Consider the following 12834-nt stretch of genomic DNA (forward strand, 5'->3'; position numbering starts at 1 on the left):
GTAAAGAAGGAATACTAGAAGTAGGTTTGGTTCCTAAGGTAATAATTCAGAAATAATTTCTATAGCTAATTACTGTCACGTTCTTCTTCTTCTAATAATACGTTATATATATATATATATATATATATTAAACATTTTAGAACTCACAGGAGATGCTTAATTTTCACACTGACAGGGTGACTTGAACTAAAGAGGAAACTGGGAAAGTATATTGTTGTAGAGTTTTGTTGACTTATCTTTCCTCTTTATGGTAAACATAAAAAAACATGAATCCTAAAAGTATATTTCTTTCATTATATTAAGGGTTAAGTATTTAATAGGTAATTGGAAGAATCTATCATTATGCAAAATGTGATAATTTTCAAGTAAGAATTATTGAATCTAACGTAAAGCGATGCATGAAAAATGGCTGGTTAGGCCTGCCTTCGTAACTTCTTTCAAATGTTGTCAGTTTTATGAACTTTCAATTTTTAAGCTTCAGACATCAAATTTTGTGTATATTACATTTTATGTCACTTAACAAGATATATACCTTTTCTACAGCCCTTAAAGTCTACACATATTTTTATAATTATTCTGTCAGCAATTCTTTTCTCAATGAAGAAGAAACTGAGAATCAAAGCTAATTTGTTCTTTCACCGTACCGTTCCCGCTCTTTTCGAGTTCAATGAAAGCCATAAGAAATATAAAAAAAGCCCTGTAAAACTTTTCAACAACTTAAATCAATGGCTCTTTCATTGGATAGACGTTGCGTATAAAGCATTAGTAAAGCTTATATCACGAGTAAACAATGATGAAAAACTGGTGAGACAATGAATTTAATCTTTATAAGTAGAAACGTAAGAAAAGTATACTTGATTAGCTACACTGATGGCCAGGTTAATTTTTAGTTTTGCCCTAAGTACATAGATTACCCCGAGTGCAAGTTATTATTATTATTATTTATTAATTACCAAACACATTTGTTAATGCTTATTTAATTCAATGAACTATTATAGAATAGAGGTAAAACACTTAACACTCAATCTTGAAAATGTTAAAAATATACAATTAGTTTCTTTCTGCTACATAATCACAAGGTTACCTTTGTTGAAAATTAACATGCCTTTTCAAAGTGGAAAATTGTTTAGGAAAGTATCACGTTTTTTTTGTTTTTGTTTTTTAAAGTATAACTTAAGTTATATAATTTAATTTCAAGTTCTGTTTAAGCTAATCGGCTAATCATTATCTTCATTGTGGCAAACATAAAAAGTGAATATTCTAGAACAATCAAATATATCTCAGTGACCAAACTTGTGCGTTAATTCTCTAAAGAAAAAATAACGTAAACCAACAGGAAGTATTTCGGGGATTTCACGAAAAAGAAGAATTATTGCAAAGTTTTAAAATTTAGTCTTAATACAACCACAGTTATGCAGAATGATGCAAAACTCGCGCAACACCGTGATTTTTTTCCCGCACAACTCCATGATTTTTCCTGCCCTTATAATTGCTTGAAATGTGGTCTACTGGCATCACGACACAATAATACTCAGGTTTTTATAGGTTTCATAGTTTATTGTGATCCTCTGCTTTAAATATTTCAGGTTATTTGGACGTGTGACATATAACAAGTATGTGATGCATCTCCATAAGTAGACGGCTAATGATGTAAGATCTGGAGAAAACACAGGATTCACACAGAACAGGATCATTTCCAAACGTTCTTGCAAAGTTAACGAAGTGCCAACTAATTGTTCTAGTAAAAGCAAAAAAGCATGGTTTAAACAAAAATCATAGGACTTAGGAATATCATAGCCAGCACGACTTTTCCATCACCCTCTCACGTTTGGTAGAATTGTTAATCATTAATAACCCAACTTGTAAAAATCTAATTTGTTCTTCCCTATTGCTGAAGATAGTACTTAAAGCACTTTGGTTCACTAACACCAACTTGAGTAATAACGTAATGTAAGAAGTTGAAATTGAAGTATGATGGTAGTATGCTATATCTGTGGATAACAAATGGAACGCTTTTCTTGGCCAATAATAATTAAAATTATTTTGACCATACAGGTCTTACCAGATTAGCATTGAAAATCTGTATGACAGATTGTAAAATAAGATAGTATGCTATCAAAGGTACTTGAGCCCACGTTTCTAACGTCGCTGCCCATCTGACCCATAACTAATTTAAAACATATGAATATTTCTAATTACTTAAAAGCTCATATGACTTACAGAAAATATGCTCATCAAACTTTACCCAGCATCGGCTCCCCAGTGGCTCAGCGATAAATCTGCAGGCTTACGACGCTAAAATTCGTGTTTCGATATCCGTGATAGGCAGAGCACAAATAGCCCATTGTGTAGCTTTGTGCTTAACAATAACCAACCAAGTAACAATTAACCAGCATCAAATCCCCTGTTATTCAAAAGCTTAAAAAAGCATTAATACACACAAAAACGGGTTCCTCGCAAAATTATAACACTCACATAACACTGTCCAACAGTCTAAGGTCAGCACCAAACTCATAGTTATTAAAAACATTCATAAAAATCATACAAAAATGCATAGCAACGTCAAGTTATCACTGAACTGCAAATGTTCATAAAACTCAGTATAACACTATCCAACAAACTCAGGCCAATATTAAACTACAGGGTTGTCCAAGTTCATAAAAGTCACAATACACTGTCCCACCAAACTTAGGTCAGCATTAAAATTTTGACTCTTCATAAACTCATAAAACTTTAACATAACTTTCCACATTGGCCAAACTAACAATAAACTATGAATTCTTCACGAGCTTATTAAACTTTAACACCATTGTCCACCAAGCTCAGGTCAGTATTTAATGTGCATTCTTCACAAGAGGAAGTCAGTATTAAACTATTGAATTTTGAGATGCTCATAAAACTGAAATACCATTGTCCACCAAGCTCAGGTCAGTATTTATAATGGATTCTTCACAAAGTGAGGTCACTATTAAACTACTGAATTTTGAGATGCTCGTAAAATTGAAATACCTTTGTCTACTAAACTCAGGTCAGTATTTAAAGTGTATTCTTCACAAAGTGAGGTCAGTATTAAACTTGATTCTTGAGATACTTATAAAACTCAAACACCATTGTCCACCAAGCTCAGGTCAGTATTTAATATGGATTCTTCACAAGGTGAGGTCAGTATTAAACTATTGATTCTTTAGATGCTCATAAAACTCAAACACTACTGTCTACCAAGCTCAGTTCAATATCAAAGTGCTTATGCTTCACAAGCATATAAAGTAAACACATATTGTTGTTCATCCACATAACGTTAACAACAAACATATAATACTGAGCAATATACCTTTTAATTCAAGCTGATGTATCGATCAACTTTCCATTATATTAATTTCTATGGGCATTTATAACTAGATAGTATGACGCTACTACTTTTTCCAAACAAGACACGAACCCTGCTCTCCCGGCTGTCTGAGTTCAAATGCCCTGCAGAATAGAACTCACAAAATCAACACAATTTTGTCATTATTAAGCTGAATGGAACATATACTTGTGCAGGTATGAGATTGGTAGCTGTAATAAAATATCGCGATGGAAGTATGTCAGTTACAAGACTTGTGTCTAGAACAGTGGTTCCCAACCTGTGGTCCGGAAGATAATACCATCTCATTAAACAAGTAAGTTTTTTAATTCTGCTGTTCGTTTAATTGCAGACTCAGTTATATATGTCTTTTATTTGATAATGAAAAATGGAAAAACAAGTTAATTATCAGTAAGAAAAACAGTTTGTTGGGTAGATGGAATCTTTAAAAAAACATGGGGGTCCTTGGTGGTGAAAAGGTTGGGAACCGCTGGTCTAGAATGTGATTATAAATTTAGATCAACTGATATGTATATTGGTAATGTATAGAAGTATGTAAAGTGTAAGACTTTGCTTAGGATAGAGCTACGTCTTAAATCTAGTTTACACACATACATTATAGTTAGAAATATGAGTTGCATGTCATTTAATGAATTGATACATATATATATATTTATAACATTTATAATAGAAAACAAGCCTTAACAGAAATACTGCATTATATAACCGAAACACTAAACTAACCTTAACAGAAATAAGGCATTACATAACCAAAACATAAAACTAACCTTAACAGAAATACAACATTATATAACCAAAACACAAAACAAGCCTTAACAGAAATACTGCATTATATAACCGAAACACTAAACTAACCTTAACAGAAATAAGGCATTATATAACCAAAACATAAAACTAACCTTAACAGAAATACAACATTATATAACCGAAACACAAAACAAGCCTTAACAGAAACACTGCATTATATAACCGAAACACTAAACTAACCTTAACAGAAATAAGGCATTACATAACCAAAACATAAAACTAACCGTAACAGAAATACAGCATTATATAACCGAAACACAAAACAAGCCTTAACAGAAATACAGCATTATATAACCGAAACACTAAACTAACCTTAACAGAAATAAGGCATTACATGACCAAAACATAAAACTAGCCTTAACAGAAATACAGCATTATATAACCGAAACACAAAACAAGCCTTAACAGAAATACACTCGAAAACACACTCAGCAAAGTACAGGATATAATGTGAGATATGAAATGTGCCCTGGATATTGGAGGTGACTACGGAAATAGGACCTATATAGTGGTGATACGTCTTTTATCAATGTTAACGTCCATTCGCAAAGCCGTACGAGTAACGAAAAAAAATATTGAAATAAGAAAATAATGATAAACAAAAATAAAATAAGAGTTTGTTTGAAGTTAAGCACAAAGCTACACATTGGGCTATTTGAGCTCTGCCCACCCCGGCTATTGAAACCCGGTTTCTAGCGTAGTAAGTCCGCAGATATACCGCTGTGCCACTAGGGGGCTAAAATAAGAGAGTGAGATATGGGTGTTCATAATATTACATAAATTTATATACTTGTAGAGAAAGTGCACTAAAGTAGTAAATGAAAATTACCTTTGATATGCTAAAATTACATTTATTGTCAAATACTATATAGGCTTTTGATTATTAGTTTCTGAAACGCTGGAAGAAATCTAGATGATGGATGACATACATTAGACTCGAACTGAGACTGCAGTCGAGGTAATTCAGATGGTCAAATGAGCCATACAGCGACGCCTACAGCTAAATAAACAATATGAAAAGCACCCACAGAAAACCTTTTTTTGTCTTCTACTTGCATAGTTTCAGACCAGCGACTAACATTCGTTGAAAATCACATATTCCATTACATAGTGTAAACAAATCATCTTTTAATGCCACCTGATACTATATAAGGCCTGCAGTAGGTTGCACAAAGTGACCTGAAGACGAAAGGCAGGAAACTTTCGAAACGTCGTCCTCTATATTTAAACTACATATATTTTTTACAAGTGTTTCTCTGATAGGCAGTTGCCGCTCATTTCTCATTCAACTTAATATGAATACTCTGCCTGAACTATCCATCAAATATTATCCTTTAAAACACTTTGTGTTGTTACTGATATTTCTAATCATGAGGTATTGGACCTATTTGTTTAATATGTCTCCAAGTGAAAAGTATTTCATTTTGGAATAACAACTTGAAGCATAATTCTAACAACCTTAACATTCAGAATGATGGCTACTTTATTAGGCCTATTAATTGTGAATAACTATTCGCTTTATTAATAGCCTGGATTAGGGCGACATAGTCTCCAAATTCTGTGGCAGATTTAGATGTAACTGCTTACTTAATTTATCTTAAGGTCTCAGTTAAGGCAAAGGTGAAACTTGTGTCAATATCAACCTAATCGTACCGGGTAGGCTGGTAATTTATTATTAGACCAATATAAGGTTATAATTTAAAAAAAAGAACAAAAGAAATGGTGTAGCATCTGATAACAGCGACAACTCACTTTAGAAAATAACTACATTTCATATTACTTTGCAATACCTCAAACTCCCATATCTTCAAAATAGACCTCTATTATGTAAGACACATTAAGGTACTATCACTCGAGAAACTTTGAACCGCATTTTTACGTTTTTTTTGTATAATTTTGAGTTAATCTTTTTAGAGTTAAGTATTCTATTGCTAGAACCTTCGACATTAGGGAAGATGTTAAACGTGCATCATGTTGTAGAAAATAGTTTAATGTAATTTCATTATCCAATGTTGAAAAAAAAAGCATTTTTTTTAGGTTTCAATAAATTATGCCTTAATTTTGGGGGTCCGGCATGGCCAGGTGGTTAGGGCGCTCGACACGCAATCTGAGGGTCGCGGGTTCGAATCCCCGTCACACCAAACATGTTCGCCCTTTCAACCATGGGGGCGTTATAATGTGACGGTCAATCCCACTATTCGTTGGTAAAAGAGCAGCCCAAGAGTTGGCGGTGGGTGGTGATGACTAGCTGCCTTCCCTCTAGTCTTCCACTGCTAAATTAGGGACGGCTAGCGCAGATAGCCCTCGTGTAGCTTTGCGCGAAATTAAAAAACAAACAAACCTTAATTTTAGAGTTCCTTTGCTTAATTGAAATTAATAAACAAAAATATTAGAGTTGAATTTCGAGCTTTATTTTTCTATTCGATATGATTAAAGATAAAGTTGATGACCCTTTTGTAAGTCAGTTACTGTAACGTCATTGGAAGAAATAGAACTTGGTTTGTTTTGAATTTCGCGTTAGCCATTTCTAACTTATCAGTGAAAGTTAGCCATGTTAACCCACCGCCAATTCTTGGGCAACTCTTTTACCAATAGATGGAAGAATTGACTGTCAAATTATAACGCCCCCATGCCTGAAAGATTGGAGGATTTGAACCTACAACACGCAAATGGCGAGTCGAGCGCCCCAACCACATGACCATGCCAGGCTTCAGAAAGAATAGAGAGGAAAAGTTTCAATTGTTCAGTATAATTCAAGATAATCCAAGGAACCTTTTTTAAGCCAGTTACTGTAACTGCAATGGAAAAAATATGGAGGAATGAACTTTAATTGTTATTGATATTCAATATAATCCAAGATAACTCAAGGAACCTTTTGTAAGCCAGTTACTGTAACTACAGTGGAAAAAATATGGAGGAATAAACTTTAATTGTTATTAATATTCAATATAATCCAAGATAACTCAAGGAACCTTTTGTAAGCCAGTTACTGTAACTGCAATGGAAAAAATATGGAGGAATGAACTTTAATTGTTATTAATATTCAATATAATCCAAGATAACTCAAGGAACCTTTTGTAAGCCAGTTACTGTAACTACAGTGGAAAAAATATGGAGGAATAAACTTTAATTGTTATTAATATTCAATATAATCCAAGATAACTCAAGGAACCTTTTATAATTCATTTAGTGTAATTGCAGTAAAAAGAATAAGGATGAATAAGCTCCAACAGTTATATGATATTTGATCCAAGACAACGTGAAGACCATCTTAAAAGACAGTTCCTGTTACTGCAGTGATGGCGAGGAGGAATAATTTGTGATTCCTTTCTGGTTACGTTTTATTCTAAAAAATCAAACTATGTATGTGCTCTTTACGGCTATCTTTTCGTCATTGAAAACGTTAAGGTTTTATACTCGAAAAGGGTTAAATTAGTTCTTATTTTCTACTGATAGTTTCATGGGGTAATTTTATACTCATAGCTGGAATCCTCTCAAATTAACTACTAAAGTCCAATAAACAACACTCAAGGTCGAATTAGTTTGAACAATAGATTGCATTCTTCAGGAGAAAATAAGAATATCGCCTTTCCACCATTTTCACCAAAGATTAATTCTATACATTTGCTCACCCACAAGTTCGTCTGTTTACTTTATCAATTCCTTATTCTACGAGCAGATACATTTTCACATGGTTGGTTGATTACCTAGAGAGAAACATCCATTTTTGTGTGGCAACATTAAAAGAAAATGCCAATAACATACTGAAGTAGTCATTTCTAATATCTAGAAAACGCGAATTTTCTTTTTAAATATACATATTTAATGGAAAAAAAAACTGAAATCCAGGCAAGTGTTAAACACAGAATGAATTTTTGCTAAAATAATATAACATTTCTATCAAATGTTGAGCATATGAACATTTTCTGTATTTTCCACGACAAAGTTATTACAGGCATCAGTGATTACAAAACAAAAAACAAACGAAATCAATCTCACTTGACAACATCAACAGTGGGTGGGTAACGCGTAACCGTAACAACAAATATGTAATAGCTTTCACAGACCGGGTCGAAATGCCATTTTCTAGCCGCAAATATCAAAATCACAGTATTTAATCTATCCATGCCGAGTACTACAAAAATACCACAGTAAATGGAATACTTTGCGATTGTTTCCTTGGCAACCACAACACAGGGTAGCCAGTTCTGTTCTCCACATATTTTCATATTGTTTAACATAAGGTGTGGTGGTTGAAGGTTTCACTAATGTAAATCTAGTGAACGTATAAGGGCTTTTAAATTCCATTCTTTGTTCCTTTGTTGTTAAGTACAGAGCTGCACAATGAGCTGTTTGTGTTGTGTCCACATTGAGTATTGGAACCAGATTTTTAGCGGTATAAGCACTCAAACTTATTTAATTCTGAGCCATTTTTTTACACATTAACCAAGTAGCTTTGACAGCAGTATTATAACATGTAAACAATAAAAACATCAACATCAACAGATGGCTGTAAGCGATTGCATTAAACAATTATTCTTTTGAATTTTAAACTCGTTATTTTAAGTATATCCTGACTTATTAGTAGAGCTGCTACCTTTGAACTTTTAAGTGGAAATTCGCCCTTAAAAATGTAAAGCAACCTTAGATGTAGCGATACTAAAGCAAAAGTTGTGACACAATGACAAATACGTTCAGTAATGTGTTTGGCCAGTTTAAAGCACCCAATAGACTGTTTGTTTGTTTGTTTGTAATTAAGCACAAAGCTACACAAAGGGCTCTGTGCCCACCACGGGTATCGAAACCCGGATTCTAGCGTTGTAAGTCCGCAGACATACTGCTGTGCTACTGGGGGGCCCAATAGACTGTCTATATTTTATTCGCCACAAGCATCGAAACTATTTTTTTTTTAGCCGCGGCACAGCGGCTCATAGAATGGCTCTGAGTTTTTTTGTGTTTTTTTATCAAGTACAAACTTTTAGCTCATAGCTCCATCATCTTTTTACCGATTTGAGATCTAATTACAGTTTTGGGCTCGGGAGGTCAAACCCTTTTGATTGATGTATTTGATCACGTCCAAGGTTTCATAGATTAATTTACTCTACTACTGCCTAAAATCATTTCAATTTGAAGATAGGCTGGTAGAGATCCCGATGAGTAATAAAATCAAATTTGGTAAACGCACGCTCGTTGCTGGCGCACAAAAATATAGTTAATAAAAAGTAAAACAATAAGGTCTCATAGAATAATTTACTCTAATCCTGCCTAAAGAAATTCAAGTGCCGCGGCTATTGAGGATTCCCTCTTGTTTTTGTTTAGCGTTATAAGTCCTCAAACGCTGGACTACTGGTAATATAACAAAATGCGCTAATTTTGTTAAAAGGTTTTCCAAGGTTAAACTACCTGGAATTTAAGTTTATGCAACGTATAAAAAACATAACCTAAGAACTGCTGTGCTGTTTATATTTCACGGACGAATTAATATTATCCTGATAATGCTTATCCTGAAGTATTTGTTAGGGTACGCGGCGGATGTGCTTCTAGGTGTGCCAAAACTTAACTGAAATAATATAACGTTTGTTTATTTTTGTCTGGAATTGTGTTGCAAAGTTGAGTGAAGAGGTTATCTGTACAAACCTATTCCTAATTCTGAACTGATAAACTACAGTAGTGATCGGCAAACGATGACCCGCGGCAATAATTTGCCTGACCCGCCAAAAGTTGGCTTCACCGTTGCAACACGTGAGAAGAACAAAGATGAAACAGGGGAAAGAGTCACGGCTACAGAGAATTTTAGTATCAATTTTAGGGGAAGATATTCAAGCTGGTCGAACTATTAATTTTGTTTGTTGTATGTAAATAAACGTACACATTTAAATACATGTACCGGTATTAAGAATAATGTGACTATCACAGAGCCAACACAATGCTAAATTTTCACCCACAAAAAAATATAATTGACCCGCGATTAAAAAAGGGTACCGACCACTGAACTAAAGAGAAGGTAAGCTAGTCAACAGCGCCCATCGACAAATGTTGAGACTTGATCTTTACTCTCTCAACGCACGCGCAGCCCCAAAGTGGAATGGGAACCATAAATCATTGGAACCTCAATCAGGTCCCGCTAAATATTAGGTCACATAATATAAGTATTCAAAAACAGAATTAACATAAACGTAATTTCAATCAGGAACGAAGTTTTTATTGAAAATAATAGATACATTTTACATTATGTATAAATAGATGATTTTTCTGAATAAATTATTTTAAGTAAGTAAGGTATAAAGGAGTCTTTGGTAAAAATACCCACCCCCTTCATGTCCTTTAAAATACATTAAAAATATACATTTCAACAATCTCACCTTGTTGTTTCATTTTTCTCTTTGCTTTTTTTAGTCACGCTAAGTTTATATATATAGTACAGTCAGTCACAGCTAGGAAAACCACCTATAAGGTTTAAGATATTGTGGAGATTGTAATCAAAAACTCAACTTTCACGACACACATTCCAGTTACGTATGAAATTGAGGACGTAGGACTAGTCTATCGTTGGACGTAGAGAAGCAAATAATTTGTGATGGTTGAAATTATTGCGAGGGCTATACTCATCAACTTCACTTTCACGACATCACGACATGGTTTCTAGTTATATGCGGAAACTGAGTGTTGCGAATGTAGGTTTAGCAAATACTTGGGCGTAGATAAGCAAATCATTTGTGACGATTCAAAATCTTGTGAAGACAGCAATCCTAATCTCCACTTTCGCGACACAGTTTTCAGTTATATATTAGAGAGTGTTACAGTTGTAGTCCGCCGATGGCTCAGTGGTGATAAGTCTTTAGGTTTATAACACTCAAAATCGGGGTTTCTATATTCGCGATGAGCAGAGCACAACGCTAAAATCCGTGATTCGGTTATCCGCGGTGGACACAGCAGGTAACCCAATACGGCTTTGCTCTTAAACAAACCCACTAAACCCCTTATCTTTAGTGACGTCAGTGGTTAAATTTAACGAAATAATTCTTTTTGATACCAAGTAGGTCTAATAAAACTATACTTCAAGTACAAAAAAATGTCCCTGTATGAAAAAAGCAAACAAACGACCAAACATTAAAATAGAATTTTTAATTGCTTGTTTTTTAATGAGTTATTAGATAAATGTTTCTCTAAAAAACTTTTTATATCTGCGGACTTACAACGCTAGAAACAGGGTTTCGATATCCGTGGTGAGCAGAGCACAGATAGCCCATTGTGTAGCTTTGTGCTTAACTTCGAAAACAAACAAACTCTATTTTTGTCCATCAGTAACAACAAAAACACATGTATTAAAGCTGGAATAAAGCATGATAGATCAAAGAAAAATATTTATTAAGTTCAGATGGGCTACCCAAACAGGCCAACCTTAGCGAAAAATGCCTATTGACAAAACTTATTATGCAAGAAAAAAAAACTGAGATCTGGTCGGGGTAAAATATATTAATACAATCTGATGTTTGAACTCGCCAGAACGAGTTAACTTCTAACCAAAACATTAAATGTGTCATAAATCCCTTTTTCATAAAGAGCGAGAACGAAAAAGAGGTTTATTATATAGAATCACACAAAGAACATAGGATAAGATTGACATATTCCTAGATAAAGTCGGGAAGTAGAATATCGAATGATAAGTGTAATTTCTGATCTTCAATAACAGGCAATTACTATTTTTTCTTTTTCTTTCTAGATTTACCATTGATACATGAATTTTATTAGACGATGTGGAAATTGCTTTTCGAAATCAGTAATGCACGGAAATTATTTATTGAGTTGAAAATTTCCCGGACGATTTAAGATTAGAGACATTGGTAACACTCTTCTCTAACTACGTACTCTCGTTGAGATAGAAAGCTCAATCTAGGGGGGTCGGAGGGCATGCCCCACAGACAATTAATATAGTAATATAATGTATAGTCGCTATATAAATCAAATATGTAAAAGTGGGGATGCTACTGCATATGTAGATTAAAAAACAACAACATTAATTTCTTCTACATATTGCACAAAGCTATTAAAAACATACTGGAACCAAAGTCACAAACCTGGTACATAAGTGTAATACCACCTTTACTGTTATTACGTTATGGGTAAAAGTGATATGATTCTAATATTTTGCCTACCAAAAAGTCGCAAAGCGAGTGCTTTTCAAACACATTGAAAACACTTAACCTTGAATCATTCATGAATTATTTACAATTGTTAAATAAGATCTCACGATCCCATTTCAGTCAAATACAATAGCATGCTTACTGGCGGAATTCATATTAATTTTTTTTAAATCGAAGTTGGATATAATGCCATGGCTTGAAATAATAAAATCAATAGCTTAGAAATATTTAGTTAGGAAACGACATACTGTGTTTCAACTCTCCTGCAGCCTACCAGCAATTGTAATTATGAAGTATGTTAAGAAACACTGATGTGTTAAGATTACTAAACCTATGAGGCTATAAAACCTTGTATAGGTCTAATAGTTATTAAATAAAGTAAATAGTAGATAAACTTCTCCTTTTCAAGCTAGTAAGTTACTTAGCATAAGTCTGACTCATTTTGAAAAGCATTTCCTGTTGTGGCAAGGAGTTACAATAATGAATAGTTTTTGTCTTTTTCCAAAGCTAGAGTTC

The sequence above is a fragment of the Limulus polyphemus genome, unplaced genomic scaffold (genome assembly GCF_000517525.1).
Source record: "Limulus polyphemus unplaced genomic scaffold, Limulus_polyphemus-2.1.2 Scaffold1468, whole genome shotgun sequence".
NCBI lineage: Eukaryota > Metazoa > Arthropoda > Merostomata > Xiphosura > Limulidae > Limulus > Limulus polyphemus.